The 27,902-nt window shown below is 45.9% G+C and overlaps 2 long non-coding RNA genes across 2 annotated transcripts in view; one reads left to right on the top strand and one right to left on the bottom strand.

The window, feature by feature from the left end:
• Positions 1 to 9,548, top strand: part of LOC142469520 (uncharacterized) — a 26,509-nt gene extending 16,961 nt beyond the window's left edge. Inside the window, exon 3 of the long non-coding RNA XR_012789059.1 lies at positions 9,322 to 9,548. This is a non-coding gene — a long non-coding RNA (uncharacterized LOC142469520). The remainder of the gene's footprint in view (positions 1 to 9,321) is intronic.
• Positions 3,212 to 27,902, bottom strand: LOC142469508 (uncharacterized). Its single transcript, XR_012789058.1, has 3 exons — positions 27,344 to 27,902; positions 23,106 to 23,283; positions 3,212 to 3,851 (listed from the first exon to the last, which is right to left on the bottom strand). It is a non-coding gene; the product is annotated as an uncharacterized LOC142469508 (long non-coding RNA).

Below are 27,902 nucleotides of genomic sequence, written 5' to 3'. Positions count from 1 at the left end.
ATACCCCTAGGATAGCCTGCCACAGCCTTTAGCTATTAAGGACTTGCGTGACAGGAGGCAGAGAGGCAGTCTGGACTAGCCATGGCTACATATATATTTACTATCACCTTGCTTTGCTCCCTTGGCTGTGCGGTGCTAATTTTTTTGTACTTTTCATCTGGATCTTTCTATCTGCGGCTTGTCACGCCTCATCCAAGAGACTCTAGGAGTGGGTAAGAACTCTTATATACCAATGGAGAAGAGATCTAATTCAATACCAACACAAAAGTGAGTACTCTGTTATGTTGAAGAGTCTAAACTTATCCATACCCCCAATGAGGTTTCAGCACTGTGGGACACCATTTTTTGTTGTCACCTTCAGGAGGGTTTATAATTACCAATATTTTCAAAGACATCTCCACTCACCTTATCTAAATACCCACTCCATGCATGAGTTCTCTTTTTCACCTTTATATATTTGTGATATTATTCAGATCATTAGGTCCGGAACTATATGAGCACCCATTCTCTCTCCCTAATATGAAATCCAGGCTATTTACTTCGGCATCAGTATTCAAAGAAATGTGTGAAACACTGAATCAGACAATCTCGATACCTTTGCATAGAAGATTGGCCACAGAATTCAAATTTTAAAGACGGGGACAATGAAATAGAAGAATTAGCAGATAATTTTTGATTACTTGGAAGACATACATTGTGAGCTTTCAGAAAACTGAAGAATAGTAAAGGAATTAAAACATGAGAGGAACTTTGAAAAAATAATTGAAGCGGTTAATTCAATACCAGTTTCCACTGCAGAGGAGTTCCAATGGAATGAATTCGTCCATGTCACCACAACGTGTAAATCTTAATGTGGAACACCTATGAAACATACTTTTGATAAACTTGATCGGGCCACCTCTTTTTCTCTTCAATCCAGAAGTTTATGTTAAGTCTTCGGGGGTTATGCACTAAGCAGTGATAAGTGCTTTTAAGTGAGATAAAAAGCCATTATAGCGTGATATTGCCTTCTGTGAGATTCACAAAGCAGTGATAAGTCTTTTAAGTGAGATAAATGCCTTTATAGCGCGATACTGCGTTCTGTGAGACTCACAAAGCAGTGATACACTACCGACACACTTTATTAGAGTGTGGCCGGTACCGCAAGCCGGGAGATTTCCCGGCTTGCTAGTGGCCGCCCCTCGGCGTGCTGCGCGTCATAGACGCGCAGTCACGCGTCTTCGGGAGCGTGCGCCCCCTGCACGCGCGTCCAGGGGCTCCCCGAGGGAGCCCTGGTGTCCCGCGATCGCGGGACAGCGGCAGGGGGTTCCGGGGGACCCGGCGGACCCGGCAGCGGTAGGGAGAGCGCCCCGATCGGAGGGCGCTCTTCCGCTGCTTCGGCGCGCGCCCGTCACTCTCGGGCGCGCGCCAGGCTACTGCTGCGGCCAAGAACGGGCAAATGCTCGAATAAACTTGGCCGCAGCAGTAAGTGCTTTTAAGTAGCCAGTATAGCAGGTTACTGCACTGTTATCACTGCTTTGTTAATCTCACAGCAGGCAGTATCACGCTATATAGGCAGTTATCTCACTTAAAAGCACTTATCACAGCTTTGTGCATAGCACCCAGAAAACCCACTTATCACTGCTTAGTGCATAACCCCCTTCTTCTGGGAAAGCACTGTGCTGAAGAAACTGCATGTCATAAAAATCAGCGACATGATGATTACAAATGTAAACGTTTGGGGGACATTGTATAATTTATTTTAGTTTCAGTAATTTTATTTTTTAAATGCTCTGTTGAAAAATGTTTATACCTCTTTGTAAACATAACGCCGCTTGGTTTTGTGCTGATAAGTGATAACAGCTCTTTATTTTTATTTATTAGAATTGCTTTATGTAAATTTGATTTATCTTGAATGCTTCACATTTGAAATTATATGACAGGTGGCAATTGACCCATGATTTTTTTTTTTGGGGGGGGGGAGAAAGAGTGGGGGGGAGGGGAAAGAGGGGTTAATAACATCAATGGATTGAGCTATAGTCCAGTTCAAAAATCCAAATTCTAGCGAAATGGGGTAGAGGAAAAACAGTGATGATGATACTCCTTACTAACGGACACCATATATGCAGGATTTATTTAGCCATGTCACTTAATTCAATGGTATTTGTTTTTTAACTACAATAGCTTTTTGTTAGTATTAGGTTGTTGTGGCAGGATGGGCTTTTGCTTCTCTAAACACACCGTTTCGGATTCTGGCACTGAGTACTAGAATAAGAATGTGCTGTGCAGAATTATGCAGTTTGGATTCCGACTACTAACATTCCAATTTAACCACACTCGTGCCAGGATCCATCAAAGCATCAAGTGAAACTGCCCAACTTGGAAAAGTAAATAATATAAAAGAGTAAATCAACACACCTAACTTAGTCAGCGTACAAGAACTTTAAGAAAAAAGTCATTTCAGCAATAACAAAACAAATCTTACTTTCTTTTTTTTAGTAGTTATCTCGTTAAAAAACAATTGATCTTTGCTTGTCCAGGCTTGGTATTTCAGGAATGAAAAATGATACGCATGTGAAAAACCTTGTTCAACAAGCAGTTTAAAAGGGTAGTCCCTTGCTGGAGATACCTAATGCCCACTGTACTGATTTGGGGGCATACAGCAAGTAAGCTACCATCCCTGGAAACACAATAGTGTATTGGAAGCTCGCTGCAGTCAGCAGAAGATTGCCAGAAGGGACTTGCTTTACTAATGACTGATTCTTTTAATTTTGCTCTGCGTCTACTCTCATCTTCGAATGGCAGCAGAAATGAAGAAATTCCCAGGCTAGCAAAGCTTGTCCAGAGCACAGCAGAATTTGTAAGAAAAGCTGTTTCATTTCTCCCAGGCTGGCAGGCAGCCAACTTTTATTTCCTTCTCTTCTCTCGACTGACTTGGAATTGCCCCCTCAGGAGCACTAAACTGTGCCAGTCCTTTAGATAAAGGAGTCAGGAGACCTTGGTCACATTAAGAGGGAGACACGAGTCTGCAGCTGACCTCCGAGATCCTGTTTGCAGAAGTTTTGCTCGAAACAGATTTATATTTAATCTCTGCGAAGAATGAATGTCATTCTTGTGTTGGAATGAAATGTCGGTGGGCACATGATCTGGACATAATTTGTCGGCAGTTGTATGAGGACGAGTTTTAGAAATATATATATATATATATATATATATATATATATATAGAGAGAGAGAGAGAGAGAGAGAGAGAGAGAGAGAAAGCAGTCAACCCTCGCAAGAGCAGACACAAGACAGCACTGAAAAAAGCCTGTATTAAAAGGTGAAAACAGCACAAACATGACCAACGTTTCAGTTCTCGTGGGACCTTCCAGGTGGTGCTAAGGACAACTGGCCACAAAATCCCTTATATACCCCTAAACCCATGCCCAATTAGCACAAACAGACTGACTGATTGGCCGTGAAGGGAGTCCCGTGATACGCCCCGCCTCCTCTGCCGTCGCGCTCATGACTTCATCGGATTAGCTGGAAGTTCACTGACAGCTACTGATGTGCGCGCAATTCCAGTCAGCGGCCAATCATGATGGAGGAAGACAGCGTCCTCCATTGCTGGGGTGCCGCGCTGCTGGTCGCCATGCCGCTGTGGTCCACTGCAGAGGGGATTTCCACAGCGCAAGTCACTGCGCATGTGCGGCCACATCACCAACAGTAGAGGCAGCACCAGCATCCAAGCCAGCTGAGAGACACAATTCATACCCTCCATATCATGGCCATTCAAACAGCATAGATAGCCACAGGCTGCGCATCAGGATGGATCCAGGCATCAGTGCTGTGATCCAAACGGGACAGCGGATAAGGCCTCCAGGGGCAATCTAAAATATCAGAAAGTGGGGAACAAACGTGAATGAAGGGTAGGGGAATTAAAAGCATCGAATTCTCATGGTAGTGGGTTAAACCAGTTAATCAGTTACATAGTTACATAGTAGTTACATAGTTACATAGTAGATGAGGTTGAAAAAAGACATAGGTCCATCAAGTTCAACCTAGGCTAAATTTAGATAACAGATACTTTATCCTATATCTATACTTACTTATTGATCCAGAGGAAGGTAAACAAAAAAACCCATTAAGGGGAAAAATTAATTCCTTCCTGACTCCAAGAATTGGCAATCGGATTAATCCCTGGATCAACATCCTTCCCATGTATAGTTATTTGGTATATCCCTGTATACCTTTCCCATGGCGTTTTTGTTTTTCATTTTTTCACATTGGATTGAAGCAGGGGGTCTTCAGAGCTGAACTCTATTCATTTCAGCTCCACCGGCCCCCTACTTCTGGAGATTTTTACCACCATAGGGAGTGCTGTTGGATGCTCCACTTGGCTGGCATGATTCCTGTAATGGCAGTGTCTCAAAGTTCTCGTACCCTGCGGGCCAATATCAAGCTTTGAAGTCATCTGGTGTGGCTTCCTATTGGCCAATGTGACACCGAAGCTATAAACTTTCAATCTTCTCACATTCAAAAGGTAGCTAAAACCTGTCGTTTTTTCCTTCGCAATATTACAAAGATTCGCCCTTTCCTCTGTTGCTCGACTGCAAAAACTCTGACACAGACCCTCATCGCTCCCGTCTCGTTTACTGTAACTTCCTGCTGTCCGGCCTTCCTGCCTTTCACCTGTCTCCCCAAAAATCTATCCCAAACGCTGCTGCCAAAATCACTTTACTCTTTCTTAAATATGTCTCTGCGTCTCCCCTCCTGAAATCCCTCTCCTGGCTTCCGATCAAATCCCGCATCTCACACGCAATTCTCCTCACTTTTAAAGCTTTACACTCTTCTGCTCGCCCTTTTATATCTCAGCCCTAATGTCTTGCTACACACCATCCTGACTCGCGTTCCGTTCAAGTATGACTTCTCTCTACACCCTTTGTATCTAAAGCCCTCTCATGCCTTAAACCTTTCTTACTGACTGCCCCACACCTCTGGAATGCCCTTCCCCTCAATATCCGACTAGCTCCCTCTCTAGTCACCTTTAAGTACACCTCAAAACACACCTGCTTAAGGAAGTATATGAGTAGCTCCATGGCTGATAACACCTCACACCTTGGCCCACCCAACACCTTGGCCCCTTGCAGACGCACTTACCAGAACACCCTCCTACTATCTCTGTACGTTCTTCCTACAAACCAATTATATTGTAAGCTCTTCGGAGCAGGGACTCCTTTTCCTAAATGTCACTTCTATGTGTAATGGTGTTTCCCCCACCCAATCGCAGATAGGGGCCATTACAGGGTGTGTGGTGCATATACGTGCTGGCAACAGGAGGGCTGCGTTGTCCGCCGATGGTAGTGGGACACAGGAACAGGCTTCTGGGGTTCATACCCCAGATATCTCTTTAGCAGTGCAGTGCCTCCATCTGCCATAGACTCCAGGAACTGAAGGTGATCTTCCATGGTAGAGCTTATTACCTCTCCCCCCAGTAAGGTCAAGCACCAGGCAGGAGGTATATAACAACAGGAACGGTTTATTTACTCTGTACAGCACAATTACACGACAGTCTTCTACCGGATGCAGTACTCCCAGCTCTCACTGAACTATGGTATCTGGACCATCACTACAGGCCAAGGGCACCCGCAGCCATCTTAGCTCTTCCCCACCACCCTAGGAAAGGCAGAGGTATGATCCATACTCACTCTCCCACGGAGGGTAGAGCACATGGGAAGGCCCCAATCTCAGGCTCCCAGTTGTGTGACCTGTCTTCCTCAGAGGGGGAAGGAACACTCTAACTTTAGGGTGGTCCTGCCCTTAAGTACAGCCAAGAGGCGGGCACCCCCTTGTCCCAGCTACAACAAGATGTAGCAGCCCCAGCAGTCACTCAAGTGCAGTACCAAAGGAGAGGGGGAAAACCCCATAACAACTACTGGCAACCTGATTGTACCAGGGTTTACTGCAAGTCTAAGGGCAGAATAGTAGCCATCAGGTGAGCTGGCTACATATTTCTGAAGCACTTCTCCCCTTTATGTGTTATTTATAATATTTGCTATTTATATGATTGTCACGTGTACAGCAGCGGCAGCTCTTATTCGAGCAAATGCCGCTGGCTGAATGAGGCTGGGAAGCGGGTAGCCGCGGCGCGTGGCGGCGCACTGTGACGTCACGGTCACAAGCGCGCCCGGCTTCCCCGTCTTCCCCGGCTTCCCCAGGCTTCCCCGACACCCCTGGAGTTCAAATCTAGGTAAGCGGGGGTGCGGGGAAGCAGAGGGGCAGAGTAGAAGCCGGGTTCGGGGTGTCTTTGGGGGGGTAATTGCGCGCGATGTGGAGGGGGGGTGCGTGGGGGAAACGCGGCGGCGCGCGTTTCTGACTGGCGGCAGCTGGGGTAGATCCCGGCATGCCGCCGGCATTTAGTCGAATAAAAGATGTCGCTACTGTATTACTGCTGTGAAGCGCTATGTACATTAATGGCACTATATAAATAAAGGCATACATATACATATACATACATACATACATACAACCTCAGCTAGCTCAGCCGGAACGGCTACCAGCACCCCTTGCTTCAAACCTATGTTAAAAAATTTAAAAACAACTTGAATTGCTCCTATAAATAAAAATGGACTTATTTTTAGAAATCACTCATTACTTTTATCTGCATATTTCCTGCTGCCCATCTTTTTTATTTTGATAAATGAAGGACAACGGTATGTATGATTATCTTTATGGGTTTATAAGGCAGTAAAACATTTTTTTATGAGAGAGACAAACTACAGTAATTAATAACAAGCAACAGTACATATTGTAGAGTACAATGTCTTCCTAGTTGCATCACATGATAACTTCTCCTGCTAGGGGTGCTCCCTTATTAATAAGAAGAGATGTTAGCAGTAGATACACTAATGAAATAATGAGACATGTAGTAAGAAAGCTAGAAGTGTGCCTTGTCCTGAACCCCAAGGGAGTGGAGAGAAGTGGGTGTTCAACCGTATCAATGCTGCAGACAGGTAGAGTAGAATTAGGCTGCGCTTATAGTGCCGGAGATGGCGACAGCAACGTGACGTCGCGTCAAAACAAATGCATTGCCGCCATCGCGTGCGCTTATAGTAAGCACAACAAGATGGAGCGACGGCTTGGTCGCGATCGCTGGAACTCATCTCAATTTGATTTTTCCAGCGACCGTAGCCTGATGTTGCTGTCGCCAGCAATACAAGCGCAGCCTTAGAAGGGAGTCACTAGTATTTAGCTTTGTGAAGGTCATTTGCTACTGTGGTGAGTGCTGTTTCAGTTGATTGAGATATTCAGAAGTTAATTCCATAAGGTTCTTTACTGTCTTGACTGAACTTTCCCCCTACCCATTTGATTGAGGGTAATTTTGACAAGATGTGTGAAAAAAGTCACAATCCCTGGCAAATTTCCTAAATTGAACATTGGAATACCATATATGGCAAGTACAGTATGCCCTTCATACGTACTACCACAGGCACTGCTACTATTGCGTTGTGTGCACATTTCTGGATAAGCAGATATAAAGAATAATAATCAGTGACTATTAAATAGTCCTTTGAGTTACAGTAAATAAATCAGCACCCATCTTCTCATAAACTGTGTGGATTAGGATACGGCTTCATGTGACTCTGCCTGTTGGCACTGTTTGTATTTAAAACAGGTATCTACCGCATTAGTAATGTCTTGTTTAATTTACAGCCAACAGATTACTTCAGTCTGCTCCTAAATGACCCTAATGGAAATTTTGCAGCATTTCCAAAGGCTCATCTGTTTTACAATCTTACTGCCCTTTAAAATAATTCCTTATATCATTGAATGTTCATGTCTGCAGTTCCAGTAATCTCTTACACTTGTAGAGCCATTTCCCTTTTCATAAAGCCACTCATGCATTATGACCTCTGCAAGGATCCTTAGGGATTCGTCCTTCTTTGGTCCTTATTTGTTTATTTGCAGTTGCTGGTTAGCTTTAGAGGTTAAGAGCTGTTATATACAGGATGCGGCCGTGTGGCCGCGCGTTCCTATGCCAACGCGCATGCACGTGCCACATGCTTTTCCTGTATGTAGTGCCGGGAGCTGCAGGTAATGTATATATGTGTGTATGTGTATGTGTGTGTTTGTGTGTGTATGTATGTGTGAGTATATATGTGTGCATGGGTTGTGTGAGTGAAAGGAAGTGCTAGAAGATTTTTTAAAGAAAAAAAAACTTTAATAAATATATATTTTTTTAACTTCTGCAATCATTCACACACGCACGCACGCACGCACGCACGCATACATACACACATACACACACATACATACATTTGAGCGCAGGCAGTGGTGCGAAAAGATGAATTTCCTCATCTTCGCCGCTGTCTGTCGGCTCCCCTCTCCCTGCCGTGCGCGCGCGGCCCTTCTATAGAAAGGCTGACTAACGTTAGCCAACTAAAAATCCGCGCGCGCGCATGGCGCAGCACGCGCCCGGCACTATAGAACGTGCCTAACTTTACAATTACAGCAGATCAACATACAACAATTTCCAGAGATCTTCTCATTGTGCATTGATGGAGCCGTTGCTCCAGAAAGTGCATCTGCTGTAAATATGAAATGACCTGGCATTTAAATTGCAACTAAATCCTAATTCTGCAACTTTATCATCATTCTTTGAACCCTTCATTTTCTAACTAAGGTTATCAGGGGCTTGTGGTCTGTTTTTATTTCCATGGTCTGACCATTATTTTATTGATTACAATTGTTCACAGGCAAACAATATTCAGCTCCTTCTCAATCTGTGCATACCTAGTTTCCGCATCAGTTAATGGTCTGAAGACTGAAGCCACAGGTTGCCAACAATCATTGTGCTTTTATTTTTTTAGATTTATTGCACCCAGCCTCGTTTGTGATGCATTTGCTGAGATTTTAATCAGCCTTTCTGGCGTCTAAAACATCAACATGGTTTACTGCACCAACTGTTGTTTCAAACTTCCCCATGATCTCTCCTGCTCCGGACCGCATAGCTATTCATTTTTAATTACCACCAGGAGTGTCCTCAGTAGTGCTGTCTTCATTGATCGATTAGGAATCATTTTCCAAGCTAGTTCACCATGCCCAGAAACCGCTGAACTTCCTTCTATGGGTGCTCTATGGTTTCATAACGTTTTTGCATGCATGTAAAAAATATGTATTTCTCAAAGGTCTCATTGCTTTTTGAGCACACAGTATTCCTCAAATCTGGTCAGTATCTAATGAAACTTCATACTTGTATTGTACCTTCTTTGAACTTGAAGTTGTTGTAAATATTTATTGCTTCCTTCCCCACAACATGTAGAAATATTGATGATTTAGCTCTATCACCTTTCTCCTCAGCTCCTGTGGCCACCAAATGTAGTTTAAGCGTCAGACTGAACTCTTTCCAGCTCACAGTCACATTGCCAGATAGCTGCAGGTTGGATGGGGGTTCCAATGCATCCCACTTACAACAGTCTTTTTGTGCCACTGTTGCTGACTGCTCTACTTGCTCTATCTGTCTTCAGCGTCCTGCACTGAAAACAACCGTTTTGGATATTCACATTTGCAATGGTTTTATTGCCGAAATAAATGCCAGTTTTACTCTTTGGATGTCGTTCATTTTAAAAGAACGTAAGCAAATAGGTGCACTCACTCGACCGCAATCAACTGCTGCGGGTGCTCGACATCCGCCCACATGGGGAGATGAATATAAGATAGACAAAGGTCAGTGTTAGTAACCAAAACGTCAATTCTTTTGAATTAAAATCATTTGTTTCAAAGACACTTGGCATGCCGGTTCATTCTGCTCATTGGAGGGTACGTATTTTATGTCCATTCTGAAACTACAGTATACTGTTACAGTATATGTGGTTGGCGTGTGCTTTAAATACTCACAATTCCCTATTTTGCCCCATTCTCCTCCTCTCAGCCTCTTTGCAAAGCTGGGATTTCCCCTGTTAAGTGAATTCTTGCGCAATATTTTACAATACCATGCAACTTCTTTATGTGATGCGGTTTCATAATTTCCATACACAATTTGCATATTGAATGGAATTTTTCAGTCAAATTGCTACAGACCCTAGACATGCTAGAACTTTGAATGAATATGATCTTTAATGAATAGGCCCCTGAGATAACGGAGGAGTGAGATAGACTCCTGTAAGGAAGGCTGCCCAGTGATAAAGGATCTGCACTAAGATCCTGTATGTGAGACTGCTTGCCAATGAGAGATATTGCCTTAATGTAAGACAACATCAGATCCCAGAGGTACTCAACTGGTCACTTTATCCTCCACTAAATAGAAGTAAGTTGGTTATTGCAACACACCACCAGTAATACAAGGTAGAGAGGATGACTCAAAAAAATATGAAAGGTTTATTTGATCATAAAACGGGGGGAGAACGGGCCAACATGTTTCACGCAAAAGAGCTTTGTCAAGGTCTCTTTCAGAACAAACCTCAAACCTGGGTATTTAAATGTCCCACGATCCCGGAAGTGAGGCGGTTTCGCGCCAATCAGGCACATGTCCAGACGCTGTGAGGATTCGGGGGTCACGACGGTCGCAGCGTGACCTCCCCTCACCTCTCGTTGCTCCCGCTGGTGAGGGACGTCTCCCTCGCCGGTCCCGTCCGGTTCCCGTGGTTGGGGGACTCCCCCCTCGTCCCCGGCGGGCGGTCGCTGTTCCGCGGGCGGCTGGGATTCTGGCGGCTGCTACCACTCTTGGGCGCGCGCTCCCCCTCGTTACGGAGCGCGCGCCGGACCAAGTTAATTTATTCAACTTTAACTGAAGCCACGCCCCCAGCTCACGCACAGGCTGCAATCATACCCCAAAGCTGCTCACCTGCATTCTCCTCAAGGCAGCCTATCCAGGACGGCTCCATGTACTTCCCCAGGTCTGCCCCCTCTTCCTATTCACCAGCCGCACTATATAATGCCTGTCTTGCCATTCCCACATTGCTCGACATAGTCTCTACTTGCGGATGTCTATTCTGGCTCTCTCTCTTGTCTTCGTTTATTCAGGTTATAACCCGGCTTGGCGGACTTCACTCTTTGGCTCTGAACCCGGCTCTGGACCCGGCTCCCACTTGACCTCGCTGCTTCTCACGCCCCTCCATCTCAGCTTGGACCCCGACGTTCCGGATCTCTCCTCTCCCAGACCTTGGCTAACGGCAACGACTACGTCTCTTCTTTTACCGGTACCGGCAAGTATTGCTACAGCTATTTCCACCTGGCCTGGCAACGCCAAAACACCACACTCCGGGCACGCTCCTTCTGCTGCGGGTGCGTGCACATATACGTCCCCACCTCCGTATAAGGGACGGGTCTGGTCTGCGGGCAGCACCGGCGTAACAGATGCCCACTGAAATACCCAACCCTTAGTAAAAGACATTTAAACATAGCTTAATGATGCAGTGGAAACGAAAAGTATAACAATGTAGTTCAATCCTGCAAACCGCACAATGGTTTCTGAAGACACAATGAAAACATTACATAAAATCGATACATTTCCTTTACAACAATCTATTTACAGGAATCAATCCATATGGTTTAAGGATTGTCATCTCCTGCACACAAAACAGTTTAAAAAAAGTGTGTGACATAACATTCATTGATATATATATGGGTGGGTTTTCTGGGTATGCACCTTAACCCTGGCTGTGCTCAAAGCTGTGACCATGCAGCAAGCTTAAGCCTATAGGGAACCATGTTAAAAATGGTTTTTGAAGCACAAAGTGGCACTGTGTGCTCATTTGCATGTCATTTCCCACAATCCCTTGCTGCAATGGAACTGCTGTGTGCTGGGTGATAATGGTGAAAGGTGGGATTGCAGACCTGCCTAAGACATGCAGATGAGCATACAGTTTACATTTTTATATATATATATATATATATATATATATATATATATATATACAGTGCTCGACAAACCCGGTCGCCAACTCGCCAGCTGCGATCGGATATTGGCTCGTGGCCAGTAGCTTTTCCCCTGCTCTGCAAAAACAAAATCCCCTGCTCGAAAAAAAAAAAAAACCCTCTGGCTGTGACGCGGCTTCCCTCTGGCTGAGAGAACAGCCTTCCTTTATTACATCTGGACAATATGCACCTCAGGCATTAGGTCAGGGAAACAGGTCTGGCCCAAATGCAGTGAGCAACCCGAGGCAAACTGCCTACGAAATGAGAATGCCAGGACTTCAAACCGCCCTTCCTTCTCTGCACGGGTAAGTAATGGGGGGGGGGGGGGGGTTGGGGGTGCGCGCGCGCTTGCATCTGCTGCTCCTCCTCCTATATATCCTCCTGTATAATTGTGTCACCTCCTGCTTACAAGACCTGCACTGATCCGGTCATGGAGAGGATTGTGGACACATGCTTGAGGTGGGGGGAATTTAATGCACTTTAATAAATATTTATATATACTGTACTGGTGTTTCTCCCCCCTTCCTCCGGCGCTGCCCGCTGCCTGCGCGGCTCAGGTGCTTCACCCCCGCTCCCTCCGGTGCTGCCCGCGTGGGTCGGGTTTCACTCCCCCCTCCCTCCGGTGCTCCCGCTGCCCACGCGGCTCGCTTGTCACTCCCCCCTCCCTCCGGTGCTCCCGCTGCCCACGCGGCTCGCTTGTCACTCCCCCCCTCCCTCCGGTGCTCCCGCTGCCCACGCGGCTCGGGTGTCACTCCCCCCTCCCTCCGGTGCTCCCGCTGCCCACGCGGCTCGGGTGTCACTCCCCCCTCCCTCCGGTGCTCCCGCTGCCCACGCGGCTCGGGTGTCACTCCCCCCTCCCTCCGGTGCTCCCGCTGCCCACGCAGCTCGGGTGCTTCACCCCCCTCCCTCCGGTGCTCCCGCTGCCCACGCGGCTCGGGTGCTTCACCCCCCTCCCTCCGGTGCTCCCGCTGCCTGCGCGGCTCGGGTGTCTCTCCCCCCCTCCCTCCGGTGCCCGCGCGGCTCGTGTGTCTCTCCCCCCCATCCCTCCGGTGACCGCGCGGCTCGTGTCTCTCCCCCCCTCCCTCCGGTGCCCGCGCGGCTCGTGTGTCTCTCCCCCCCATCCCTCCGGTGACCGCGCGGCTCGTGTCTCTCCCCCCCATCCCTCTGGTGCCCGCGCGGCTCGTGTCTCTCCCCCCTCCCTCCGGTGCCCGCGCGGCTCGGGTGTCTCTCTCCCCTCCCTCCGGTGCTCCCGCTGCCCAAGCGGGGCGGGAGGTAGTAGCAGGGTGTGTGTGTGTGTGTGTGTGTGTGTGTGTGTGTGTGTGTGTGTGTGTGTGTGTGTGTGTGTGTGTGTGTGTGTGTGTGTGTGTGTGTGTGTGTGTGTGTGTGTGTGTGTGTGTGTGTGTGTGTGTGTGTGTGTGTGTGTGTGTGTGTGGTGTATGGGAAAGAGAGAGAGAGGGGTATGGGAGAGAGAGAGAGGGGTATGAGAGAGAGAGAGAGGGGTATGAGAGAGAGAGAGAGAGAGAGAGAGAGGGGGATGGGAGAGAGAGAGAGAGGGGGATGGGAGAGAGAGAGAGGGGGATATGGGAGAGAGAGAGAGAGGGGGATATGGGAGAGAGAGAGAGAGAGAGAGGGGGGGGGTATGGTAGAGAGAGAGAGAGAGAGGGGGGTATGGGAGAAAGAGAGGGGTATACGAGAGAGAGGGAGAGAGTGTATGGGAATGAGAGAGTGTGTGTATGGGTATGAGAGAGTGTGTGTATGGGTATGAGAGAGTGTGTGTGTGTGTATGAGAGAGAACGTGTAGGACACCAGAGGTACCCAGTCACCCCCCACCCAGTCAGTCAGTCACCCCCCACCCCCACCCAGTCAGTCAAAAGTCAGTCACCCCCCCACCCAGTCAGTCAAAAGTCAGTCATAGTCTGTCATCCCACCCCCTGCCCAGTCATCACACCCAGTCAGACAGTCAGTAATCCCCACCAAGTCAGACATCCCATCACCCCACCCCCCCAATCACCCCACCCCCCCAATCACCCCACCCCCACAATCACCCCACAATCACCCCACCCCCCCAATCACCCCACCCCCCAATCACCCCACCCCCCAATCACCCCACCCCCCAATCAATCACCCCACCCAGTCACCCCACCCCCCCAATCACCCCACCCCCCAATCAATCACCCCACCCAGTCACCCCACCCCCCCAATCACCCCACAATCACCCCACCCCCCCAATCACCCCACCCCCCAATCAATCACCCCACCCCCCAATCAATCACCCCACCCCCCAATCAATCACCCCACCCAGTCACCCCACACCCCCAATCACCCCACCCAGTCACCCCACACCCCCAATCACCCCACCCAGTCACCCCACACCCCCAATCACCCCACCCAGTCACCCCATCCCCCCACAGTCACCCTCTCTCTGTCTCTCACCCTCCGTCTCTCTCACACTCTCTCCGTCTCTCTCACACTCTCTCTGTCTCTCTCACCTTCTCTCTCACCCTCTCTCTCCGTCTCTCTCACCCTCTCTCTCCGTCTCTCTCACCCTCTCTCTCCGTCTCTCTCACCCTCTCTCTCCGTCTCTCTCACCCTCTCTCTCCGTCTCTCTCACCCTCTCTCTCCGTCTCTCTCACCCTCTCTCTCCGTCTCTCTCACCATCTCTCTCCGTCTCTCTGTCTCACAATCTGGATCTGGATATCTTATTTACCCTGTATATCTTAACTGCCCTACACTACACCGAAATAACCTATACTGCTTTCTTCCAGATCTGACTCAAGTTTCACACGGGAGACATCGGAACCCCCCCCTAACCCAGAAGACAGGTAGGGAACACATCCCCTCCAATGTATAACATTGCGGGAATGAGGGTACCTGGACATTGACGGACTGCAGATCAGGTAAGATCTCAGGCGGGATTGCTGCTTTAAATATTGTGAAGTGGGGACGTTCAGACACTGGTTAAGGGGTTCAGGAAACTAGTCATTCACATCTGGCTTTTTTTCTAGATTTGACATTTATACACAAGGACTAATTGTAGTATAATGTAATACAATAAATAAACTTATGTCAAAAACGAATGTTCTTACTAGGAATTTATTCAATTTATTTCATTTATGGTTTTTTTAAATGCGGGTCTGGGGGCGGGATTAGAGGCGGGGTTGGGGGCAGGACTAGGGGCGGGATTAAAGGCGGGGTTGGGGCGGGACTAGGTGGCGAGTAGATTTTTTGGTTCGGCGAGTAGATTTGTGGGTGATTTGTCAAGCACTGTATATATATATATATATATATATATATATATATATACAGACCTCAATCAATGTTCTCAAAATCTTAAAGTCTATTTTGATATCTAAATAGATCAAGCTTGTAAATGTTGTGTCAATTGCTATCGATATGTTAATGTCAAGTTCCCTTGCGTGCATCAAAAAAACATAGAGGTATATCTATATATAATAAAACTGAATCTTGTGAGTCTGGTGCTAGATGCGGCGAATCTGATTGGTCCACAGCCTCTTGCCAACGATATTTGGTGTCTGTATGACTAAACATGAGTTAATGTCCATCTTGTGTTTTGTCTTCATTTATATCCTATAACAGAGGTTAGCATGTACTAGAATATGCTGACCTTATATGAATTAAAATATTGTTTTATTACTAACTGTTGTTTGTTCTATTTCAGAGCTCCTACCTGTATTTGATTAAAAATGGTAATTTTGTATTTTTTATATTTTGTTGTTTTAATAACCTGCAATATTTTAAGTATAGGTATCAATGCCATACACGATCGGTATGTGAGTGGTTACGTGGGATTCACCACAACTAGCCATGACTGATGTTAACACCATCTGGGTTACTGCTCAGGTGTGTAGATAAGCTGATCATGATGTGATGTGTGGGTGGTCACACAGAACCAATCAAATATGACTGCTGGGGTATATATACTCCTCTACTTAAACCAATTGTAATCCCTGAAGAAGTAGCTTGCGCTACGAAACGCATAGGATAGATGGTTAACGAGTAACTCTAATATCGATCTAGATATCTCTAGCCCTATTTTGAGTGTCTCTGTTTCCGATATACGTGTATTTCACGCCTACTGACTGCCAGGACTTGTGACGAGGCTATTGGCTCGCGACCGCCCTTGCTATACGGCGTCTCGCAAAGTGCCGTAAAGCGACATGGAGAAACAGTGCTGCAAGCCGGACTGCGCCCATTCCAGCTACGGTATCCTAACCGATCTCTGCTATCATCGATCACCCGACGGAGGATCAGCAGATGCCAGAGGAAAATCCCCTGATGCTGGAATAGAAACGAACTTGCATACCTGACACTCCTGTCTGACGGTGCAGCTGTTCTTGTGAGCGGTGTGATTTCAAGTTCCCCTGATGCTGGTGACGTGCGGTGCTGGGTAACATATGCCAGAGTGCATGAAATGCCTTACTGAATTTGATCTGATGTACGCAGATATTTTATTTTTTGCATTTTAATATATTTCTGAACATACTTCACTATGCGTTTGCGCTGTTGTTCTTTTGTTTTACTGTTCTAGGGGTGCGGAGTCACTCAGTTTGATACAGCAGCAGAAGCCATTTCTATCAACTAGAGGTTGTTACTTTATATCTATCACATAGGTGTTATCAATAATTGGGTGTATTATCATCACTTTTAACAATAGAGAGTACTATAAGTAGCGCACTTTGATTTGTTTTCTTTTTGTAAGCTATTTTTAAATGTCTTTTACTGTGTTGAGTATTTCAGTGGGCATCTGGACATGTGCCTGAGTGGCTTAGCTCTGTCTGACGGCGCGAAACCGCCTCACTTCCTGGTTCGCAGCACATTTAAATATCCAGGTTTGAGGTTTGTTCTGATAGGGACCTTGACAAAGCTCTTTTGCGCAAAACATGTTGACCCATTCTCCCTCCATTTTATTATCAAATAAACCTTTCATATTTTTTGGAGTCACCCTGTCTACCTGGTTTTAATGTGGTGCATCGCAATAACCATCTTACTTCTATCCATCTACTCGGCGGACGGCACAACAGAAGATCCCAAGCTTCCACGAGTTACAGGGGGACACACGAGCAACAACAGTGAGTTTCCTCTGATTAGACTGGAATTGACGTTATAATAAAAGGAGGCTGTTTTATATCACTGTAGCCTTCTTTCCCCTATGTCAGGGCGACTACATATGCTGCTAATACCTGCGCAGAAAACAAGAGGCTTGATCCTCCACCACTGGGAGCCTGGGTTGTATATATATCTACTAAACAGCACCTCCACCTGGTTAGGATCCTCACATAGTAGGATAGCCCCTCCCAAGACAATATGCCCAGTAATACACACACAGAGTATTGGGAACATTATTTACTGGGAGGTAATTAACAGTAACAAGAACTGGCAATATATCTATATATACTGACCCGAGGAATATCCCCACAGTACTTGGGTGCAGGGGCAACAGTGTCCAGACCCCAAGGGCCTTTCCCACCCCCAAGTGTTGGACAGCGCTGCCCACGTGAATGTTGGTGCACTTATGAGGATACCTTCTCAGGCGCTCCAGCACCCGGGTGCCGCTGGGTAGTAATTGGCAACCGATCCGTCTGTTCCAACGAAGATCTGCCTCTGCATTGGGTGGCTTCCCGCGTGTAGTGTACCACCTCAGAATAGCCTCTGACTTGGTTGGACCTGGTTCGGGCCTAGACGCAGGCCGCGCACACCACATGCATCCGTTGCAACTGATACTGGCCTAGCAGGATAAGGGGAGCATCCCTATCTGAGGAACCTTCCCTATAGCACCACAAGCCATGGATGGTCGGGGCCAAGCTGGGACCTGAAGCAGGTAATCTGGCCTAGTCCAGTGGAGCACTTCTCCCTGGACCTTACCTATCCCCTTACTGTCCGGCTCCTGACTGGAGTGCTTCCCTGAACGTGCCAAATGTATTTATCTCCTTGCAGGAGATTCTGGGCACCCTATTGGCTAAGTAGCATCACCTTGTCCGCAGTCCCTTTGCTTTATGGGACTTGTAGTTCCCTGCGGAGATGCTCCTTTAATTGTCGCCACTATGTGCCATACTGCGCTTGCGCAATCCTTCTAATAGCCACCGGGTGCTCTGATGCGCATGCGCGAGCCTTCTGTCATGGTGGCACCATGCTGCTTTGAGTCCTGTAAGTTGCTCTTCCCTTTTTCCGTCTTTGTGAAGTGGGACTACATTTGCTCTTCTCCAATTATCTGAAACTACACCTGTTAATCGTGACTGGTTCAATCTGTGGATGGTGTTGTCAGAACACCCTAAGCTTTCTTAATAACATTGGAGATATCCTGTCTGTCCCCCATGACTTTCACTTACAGTTTTGAAAGTTCCATTAAGACTTTCTTTTTTAATGGACTTGTGTTCACCTTCTTTCCATTACTATTTATGTTTCCTATGTAACCCTCCTTACCAGGCTCTAAAGGAGGTCATCTCAGTTTAGTTATCTACAATGGCAGTGCTCCGATTTTCAGGCTTTCACAGGGTGCTGGGTATATGCCAGCTGGGAGTGAAGAGAGGAGAGTGGAGAAAAGATGGATGGCAGGAACTTTTATAAATCTAAAAGGTGCTTTATTGACAGCCGTCTAAAACACTTCACATGTATAGAATACGGTGCATTCCGACAAAACTCGTGGCAAATAATAACTCTATGACGACAGTGGTGGTCAAGCTGCGGTAGGGGCAACCCTATGAGTCCAGGACAATTGGCATCTCTCTCCCACAAACTCCCTGTTCCTTCAACAGGCGCTAGTTTAGAAGAGCATATTACTAAATGGAAAACAACAAACGATGACAGGACACTTCTTAATACATATTACCAACCACACTAACATATTTACAGGACTCACAGTGAGGACCCCAGTCTGAACCTGCGTCTACATCATAAGAGGCGCTTTACATACCCTTACATTGACATTACACATCACATGGTGAGAGAGGGGAGTAACCTCAGTGAGCCCACCCTAAGGAAATAAACCCTTTACAGAAATTAGTAGTCCTCCAAGAGGGGGCTACACCTAATTCGAGGTTCCTTCCCTTAATTTTCTGCCAGGTAGAATTGAGCAAACATAATTAAGGTGGTCTGCTATACTTTGACATCACTATGCTCTTCTGTCTTTAATTGTTATATTCCGTCTTTTTTTATTCTCCTTTAGCTAATTATACCTGTTTTGTCTTTACTAACCTGGCTATTCTCTCCTCTTCGTGGATCTTTGCACATTCTGATTACTGCTTAGCCTCCTTCTGTTTAACCTGATATGGTTTTATATCTCCCTTCTTCTGAGTAGCCTACATTTCCTAAAAGCTGTCCTCCCATGATCTAAAAGTTCAAATCTGTTCTTGCACTTCAGGAATTTCTTTTCATGACACGCATGAAGGGATGTAACGCATAACTGTTGGGATTATTGGAATAGCAAGTGATCAAGTGAGGTACACTAAGACAGTGGCAAACAAATTAAATAATGTGTGTCCCAAGAAACTCAAGACTTAGATTTAATTCCCAGAATTGATCTCTTTTTCATTGTATCCAGGATACATTAACCCTGTGAGTGTCCCAGGACGTAGTAACTATGCAATGCTGAAAAGTCTTGTTTGCTCCGGGTTAGATCGTGTTCTGCATTCCCAGGGAGTGGAGAACGTGAACAAACCAGTGAGGAAATGGAAGAGGAGGATCCATCCTTTTAATCCATGTGGCTATTGAACGTGGTTATGTTACAACGCTGTGCCAGAGAGGTATTGGCACTAGGGCACCATATCCCCTCTGGCACCCATAGGGTTAATTCAGGCAGAAACTATTATGGATTACAGAGTGTCTACTATGTATTAGGGCTCTAACGCGTACAAGCATTGATACATATTTACATAGCTCCAAAAGTGCACTAAAATGCTCCCCAACGGCAGTGATATTTATTAGTGCTTTAAAGGGATAATCCAGTAAAGGGCCTTATCCTATACAGTATATGCCAAAAATCCCCATTAATGTCTATGTGGATTTTCGGCTGAAAAAATATATACAGTTTGAACAACTTTTAAGTGCAATAGTCAACCACTTTGTTTCCTGTGTAAAAAGTTTCTATTTTCTTGGGCCCAAGTCTAATTTTCGGGAGGAATTATTGTTCTTCCCCTTTGCGATAGCAGCATGATTTGCTTAAACAAAACAATAAAATGAAAATGAGCAGCTCAACAATCAATAATATACTGTAGTATGTAATAGTAAAACAAAAAGTCTGATCACAAAATTGGTAAAGGACATAAAAATGTGATTCAACTTATTTGGTTACAATGGAGATATTAAACATTTATATAATTATTTAAAACGACTAATATTTATAATAATACTAAATACGTGTCTGAATTTTGTAATACTGGTGTTAGTAAATGACATTTAACCTATCACACGTCTCTGCCATTAATTTATGTTGGTCCTTGGAAGGCGGACACTTCAAAGTACTTTACACCAGCATTATTTTATTATTATTATTATTATTAATAATAATAAATATATTGACACAGCAAAAAAAGTGCATTGAATTTCTCAAACACAATCCATTGCCAAAGCTCCTGCTTAACAGAAATGATATTCACAGAAATAACTTCTAATGTGGGTTCTGCTACGGCGCAGCATTATTGGTGAATTTTCCTTGAACGATAGCTTTCATTAAAAGAAAACAGATACTAGAAGAATGTATTCAAATAAGAGAAGCCTGGCAGACGGTGATAATGATATGGCTATTCAACTAAAGCTAACGGATCCAAGCCAGTGGGCCAACCGCCTTACAATGGGGTGTGGTATCTGATTTCCAGAAATTGTAAACTTTTTAAACGTTTGACTTTTTCTTAGAATTGTTAATGCTCTTTAATCAGAAACTAAACATTTCATGAAATAGAAATTGGAACTGTTTTTTTTCTTCAAATTTTTTATTAAGTGTTGTGCACTTAATGTTTGGTTATTTATATACATAGTTACATAGTAGATTAGGTTGAAAAAAGACATCCGTCCATCCAGTTCAACCTATACTAAATGTAGACGACAGATACTTTATCCTATATTTGTACTTACAGTATATTGATCCAGAGGAAGGCAAAGAAAAAACCCCAGTGACATATCATTCAATGATATCTCATAAGGGGAATAATAAATTCCTTCCTGATTCCAAATATGTTTACTTATTTGGTATATCTCTGCATTTCTTTCCTTTCTAAAAAGATGTGCAACATTTTTTTGAAGATATCTATTGTATCTGCCATTACAGTCTCTGTGGGTAATGAATTCCACATTTTTGCTGTCCTTTTCTTTGTTGCTGGTGAAATCTCCTTTCCTCCAACCTTCAGGGATGACCCCGCGTCCTTTGTACTGTCCTTGGGATGAATAGTTCTTTCGAAAGCTATTTGTCCCCGAATATATTTGGACCCCTCTTTTCTAATGTAAACATATCTCATTTAGCTAGCCTCTCCTTATGTCAGATTTTCCATCCCCTTTATTAATTTGGTGGCTCTTCTCTTCACTTTTTCTAGTTCTAAAATGTATTTTTTGTGCAGTGGTGCCCACAACTGTCCTGCATATTCAAGGTGCGGTCTTACTAATGCTTTATAAAGGGCAGTGGTGGATTTCCCATTAGGCCTGATAGAGTCTGGGACTAATGTTGCAAAATTTTGGGGCAGGATGCACGATCGGCACTTACCGGGTCACTGATCGGGTCACGCATGTGAGATTGGCGCTTGATGACTGTGCATGCGCACGCGTGGCCAGCAAGCACCAATTGCGCATTCGCGGCCGGCAACAGGATCTCACACGGTGTTGCTTTGATGGCAATGGGACAGTGCGGCGCTGGAGGAGGGTGGCACAGGTAAATGTCTAAGGCGGCACTTTTCTAAATCTGACACTCATAAAGGGGCATAATTATGTTTACTTCCCTTCCATCCATTCCCTGTTTAATGTAAGATATGATCTGTTTGCCTTTGCAGCTACTGCATGACATTGGGCACTCTTGCTAAGCCTGCTGTCTACAAGCACTCCTACATTAAGGATTCACCTGTAACAGGGACTTATCCCTGTTTAAATAAAGTAGCCTCGGAGCTCTGAAAATCCAGCAGAGAGATATTTAATTGCAGCCACTCAATTAACTAGTCTCCACCTGGACTAAGGAGAGCTCTGTAAAAAGCCTCATGTGAGACCCAGGACAGAGATTCCTTAGCTCACATTTGAGCTGACATAAGGAGAAGGAAGATTGTAGAGATTTTCCTTAGCCCACAACTGGGCTGACCTGAGGAAAAGATGATGTATTGGTGCACACAGAAGGAATGTATGCTGACAGTAAGACAAGGGGACAATACCTCTATACCTGGACACAGACATTTGAATAGCACACAAGGGTGCTGACCCAGGAGAGCAGAGAGGCCTTCCCCTACAGCTACAACAACAGATAAGAGACTTCTCTTGTTGGACTCTTGTGTGTGTGTATATATGAATATGTGTGTTTGGGGTGGTAACTAGCTTAGCTACCCCTCAGTTAGAAAGAGCTGGAGCAAAGGTTTAGATATTCTCCAAAGTGGAGTAGGCCTTTATTTTTTTTATTTTGAATATTTTGCCTTGGTAAAGGAACAGGCGCAATAAAGTCAGGATTTAAATTCACCCTAATTGGTCTCTATTAAATATACCTCTGCACACATCTCTTACAATTACCTATTTAATTTATAACTTGCCTGTTAATTATTTTATCCCAAATACATAACCGTACATTTATCTGTATTAAACCTCATCTGCCATTTATCTGCCCAAGTTTCCAGTCTATCAAATTCCTTCTGGAGGGAAATTACATCCTGCTTTGATTATACTACCTTACACAATTTAGTGTTAAACAAATAAATAAATAGTGGTAACAACCACACTTTAAGAACTGTTCAATACAATTATTATAAAGCCATATGTACCTAGGGACTTTGTGACTGCAATAATTCTTCTAACCCTGTGCACAAATATAATTCCAGGGATCCTTGCAGCTCCTCACAGTTTGATTTATTTCCCAAGATACCTAGAAAAAGAGAAGCATATGCTCCTATCGCATAATACATTTGAAATTTTGTTTTTAAAGGTTTAAAAATAGAGCTTGTACATTCACCATAAAAAAAAACTCTTATCAGGAGACCAGAGGGTTTAGCACTGTACTGCTGGACCGATGGTGAGCGAGACGGAATTCTAACCTTGATATTAGATGTCGACCGTGTTAGCTCTATGAAGGCATCTTGTCCAAGTAGATGGCTCCGCTCTCTCAGCGTTTGTCTTGTTACTCTGTGCGCGATGTCCTCAGTGCGTCACCATACACAAATAGAAAGACATTATGGAGCAGCAGCAACTAGCCAAATATCCAACATCAGAAACCTGTATTATGAAAAAGTATAAAGTTCTTTAATGAGAGATATAGAAAAAATGAATGGTCCAAGCAAAATCTCCCACGCGTTTCGCACCTAAATGGTACTTTCTCAAGCTTCGACACACAGAAGGCTATGCACAGCTATACTAACAGCTGCCACAAATCCTCATCAAACAGACAGCTGCAAATACCATCGACCCCGGATTCCTCACACGAGGTAAGATCATTACTTTCCTTATAGGTCCTGGGTAGGTGTTAGGGATTAATGCAATATATTTATATCCCAACTCAACGACCTACATCTAAGTACATACAGTATTTAATTCAGCCATCTGTGGAGCATGCCAGTATTTTTATTTTTGTCTCCATACATACAATTTGTTGCTTTATTGATTGCTGGTAATTTTGTTGTGTTTACTTTTTTATTGTTTGAGTACAATTTTGGGCACCAATCCTAAGAAAAGACATTATGGAACTAGAGAGAGTGCAGAGAAGAGCCACCAAATTAATAAAGGGGATGGACAATCTAACTTATGAGGAGAGGCTAGCTAAAGTAGATTTATTTACATTAGAAAAGAGGCGTCTAAGAGGGGATATGATAACTATATGCAAATATATTCGGGGACAATACAAGGAGCTTTCAAAAGAACTATTCATCCCACAGGCAGTACAAAGGACTCGGGCCATCCTTTAAGATTGGAGGAAAGGAGATTGCACCAGCAACAAAGGAAAGGGTTCTTTACAGTAAGGGCAGTTAAAATGTGGAATTAATTACCTTTGGAGACTGTGATGGCAGATACAATAGATTTGTTCAAAAAAAGGTTGGACATCTTTTTAGATGGGAAAGGTATACTAGTACTAGAGCTTTAATAGTATGATAAAGTTATCACTGCTTGGTGAATAGCAGTTACTGGAAAAAAACGTCGGATTTGATATTTTTTGGCCTATCGTACAACTTTTTTTCACTGACTGTTTATGGGTGATAAAAAGCCATTATAGCTATGGTGACTAAATGTCCCAGTTTGACGTCAGTGAGAACTTCCAGTGTTTGCTGCCAGGGCTCAAGATGCTTCCCCCAACCCATGGTCCACAGTTACAGGTATGGTCCAAAATGGGGAGAGGGAGACTGAATAGGGGGAGAGAGACACAGCATGGGGGGAGAGAGACACAGAATAGGGAGTGAGAGAGACACAGAATAGGGAGAGAGAAATACAGAATAGGGAGAGAGAGACAGAATACGGAGAGAGAGAAGGCATGGGGGAAGAGAAGTACCCAGCATGGGGGACAAGGCTGCCAACAGAAATCATGGGGTCCAGGACAAACGAACGGTGCAGGGCCACACCCCGCCCCCAAACAAATATTTTTTAGTGCTCAACTTTTACTTAATTGTTTTCTTCTTATTGTAATACGGAAAAAAATTACAATGCAATCTGTTTATTTTTATATTTTCAACAAAAAACAGGTGACTGCCTGGGTGGGTGGATGACTGACTGCCTGGGTGGGTGACTGACTGCCTGGGTGGGTGGGTGACTGACTGCCTTGGGTGGCTGACTGCCTGGGTGGGTGACTGCCTGGGTGGGTGGGTGACTGCCTGGGTAAGTGGTTGGTTGGTTGACTGCCTGGGTGGGTGTGTGACTGCCTGGGTGAGTGGGAGGGTGACTGCCTGGGTGACTAAGTGACTGGGTGGGTGGATGACTGAGTGACTGGGCGGGTGACTGGGTGGGTTGGTGCAGAGTGACTGGGAGGGTGAGTGACTGGGTGGGTGAGTGACTGTGTGGGTGACTGTGTGACTGGGTGAGTGACTTGGTGGGTGAGTGACTGGGTGGGTGAGTGGGTGACTGGGTGGGTGATTGACTGAGTGACTGGGTGGGTGGTTGGTTGACTGACTGGGTTGAGTGATTGGGTGGGTGACTGAGTGACTGGGTGGGTTAGCGACTGGGTGGGTGGGTGATTGAGTGACTGGATGGGTTGGTGACTGGGTGGGTTGGTGACTGGGTGGGTGATTGAGTGACTGGATGGGTGGGTGACTTGACTGAGTGATGGGTGAGTTGGGTGGGTGACTGGGTGGGTGACTGACCTTGACCGGGTGGGTGCTGCTTTCTGCCCCGCCAGACGCTCCCCCCCTGCCCCCGAGATCCCCGCGGCTCCTGCCCTCCTGCTTGAGGGGCGTGGGAGGTGGGCGGCTGTGGGGGACCGAGACGTATATTCCACAGTTGGGGGCGGGCGCACGGGGGAAGCTGGGTTGGCGAGCGAGGTCCTGCCATGGCACTTCCCCTCTGTCCCACGTTGGGAGCGGGGAATGGTGGGGAACAGGCCCAAAGGCACAGGCTGACAACCTGCTTTCCTTGCTAATGCGTGCCGGGACCTCGGCTCTGTGCATGCGCACAGGGGGTTTGCCACCATTTTTTTTTTTAACTTTTTTTGGTTTTTATAAAATGTGCACTGCCGGGCCCCCTGCCTCACGGGGCCTGGGATGCCAACACCGGCAGATCCCTCTTGCTGGTGGCCCTGATGGGGGAGAGAGACAAAATAGGAAGGGGAGAGAGTAACAGCATGGGTGAAGAGAGACACAGAATAGGGACAGGCAGACACAGAATAGGGAGAAAGAGAGCATGGGGGGAGAGAGACACAGCATAGTGGAGAGAGGCACAGAATGGGGGAGAGAGACACAGAATGGGGGAGAGAAGCACATAATAGGGGAGAGAGACACAGCATTGGGGGAGAGAGACACAGGATGGAGTGAGAGACAGAATGGGGGAGAGGGACACAAAGAGAATTGGGGGGAGAAAGAGACAAAGAGAATGGGGGAGAGAGATGCAGAGAATGGGGGATAGAGAGACAGATGCAGAGAATGGGGGGAGAGAGAGACAGACGCAGAGAATGGGGGGATAAAGGGACAGACGCAGAGAATGGGGGGAGAGAGGGACAGACGCAGAGAATGGGGGGAGAGAGGGACAGACACAGAGAATGGGGAGAGAGGGACAGATGCAGAGAATGGGGGGAGAGAGGGACAGACGCAGAGAATGGGGGGAAGAGAGGGACAGATGCAGAGAATGGGGGGGGGAGAGAGGGACAGATGCAGAGAATGGGGAGGAGAGAGGGATAGATGCAGAGAATGGGGGGAGGGAGGGACAGACACAGAGAATGGGGGGAGAGGGACAGATGCAGAGAATGGGGGAGAGAGAGACACAGAATGGGGAGAAAGAGAGAGAGAGAATGGGGAGAGAGAGAGGGAGACAGAGAATGGGGGAGGGAGAGAGACAGAATTGGGAGAGGGAGGGAGACAAAGAATTGGGAGAGAGAGAGAACGGAGGGATGGTGGGGGGGAGAGAATGGAGGGATTGGGGGAGAGAGAGAATGGAGGGATGTGGGTTAGAGAATGGAAGGATGGGGGAGAGAGAATGAGGTGTGTGAGAAGGGGGGGGGCAGAGGAGCGGAGAGACGTAAAGGGGAGGGGTGCAGTTGGTGGTCATTTGTTTTATAAATATATTTTTTAATGTGTCCCGGTGTTGACTTTTCTGGTCACCCTAATTATAGCGTGGTACTGCGCTGTTATCACTGCTTTGTGAAGAGCAGAGCAGGCAGTATCGCGCTATAATGGCATTTATTGCACTTAAAGCCACTTATCACTGCTTTGTGAATAGGCATATATATATATATATATATATATATATATATATATATATATATATTTTTTTTTTTTCATGTAGAGGTATCAGTATTGTGTTAGCCGAGCTTCAATAATCAAAAAATAAATAGATGATACCGTTCTGTGGCTAACGAAATGCTTTTATTTGTGCGAGCTTTCGAGATACACTGATCTCTTCTTCCGGCGATGTTACAATAACATGTAACATCGCCGGAAGAAGAGATCAGTGTATCTCGAAAGCTCGCACAAATAAAAGCATTTCGTTAGCCACAGAACGGTATCATCTATTTATTTTTTGATTATATATATATATATATATATATATATATATATATATATACTGTACACTGAATATATATTGCAACACAGATTGCTGCTTTTAATTCTTAATGACTTGTAACCTGTCATGCTGCACTCACCACAAACAGGACTAAGACCGCGGGGCTGAGGTGGGGATGGAAAGGCACCGACCCACAACCACGCAGTCTGGTCTGGAGTGCATAATCCAAGTCGTATCGCCTAGTCGGGTTGTAGAGGTCAGCATAATCAGGGTACTTGCCGGGGTTCAATGTTGGAGATTAAAGAATAGTAGATGTCCTTAAACTGAGGTCCAGGGGTAGCGAAGGTAGAATAGTCGAGGTACGTAACCAGGGTCAAGGGTTGGAGAGCATTGGGAATCCGAAATGAAGCCTAGGGTCAAGACTGGAGAAAACAGACAGGTCAAAAAGGCAAGCAAGGTTCAAGGCACAAAACAGACGAATCTTCAGCAGTGAGCACAATTATAAACAGGAGTTTATGCTCAGCAATGAGGAAGTGGGAGAGCCCAGTATAAGAAGGGCAAAGAGCCAATCAAGGAGAGGGGTGCAAGGGATTCCTCCAATGGCGGAGCCCAGAGAAAGAAGTAGGGAATCTGCATCAGGTGTGTACATTCCGGCGATCACCGGATTGCTGGTTCAGTGACGTGCGCATGGGAGGTGC

This window comes from Ascaphus truei, chromosome 1 (assembly GCF_040206685.1).
Source record: "Ascaphus truei isolate aAscTru1 chromosome 1, aAscTru1.hap1, whole genome shotgun sequence".
NCBI classification, from domain to species: Eukaryota; Metazoa; Chordata; class Amphibia; order Anura; family Ascaphidae; genus Ascaphus; species Ascaphus truei.
This window is presented reverse-complemented; position numbering and strand designations above follow the sequence as displayed.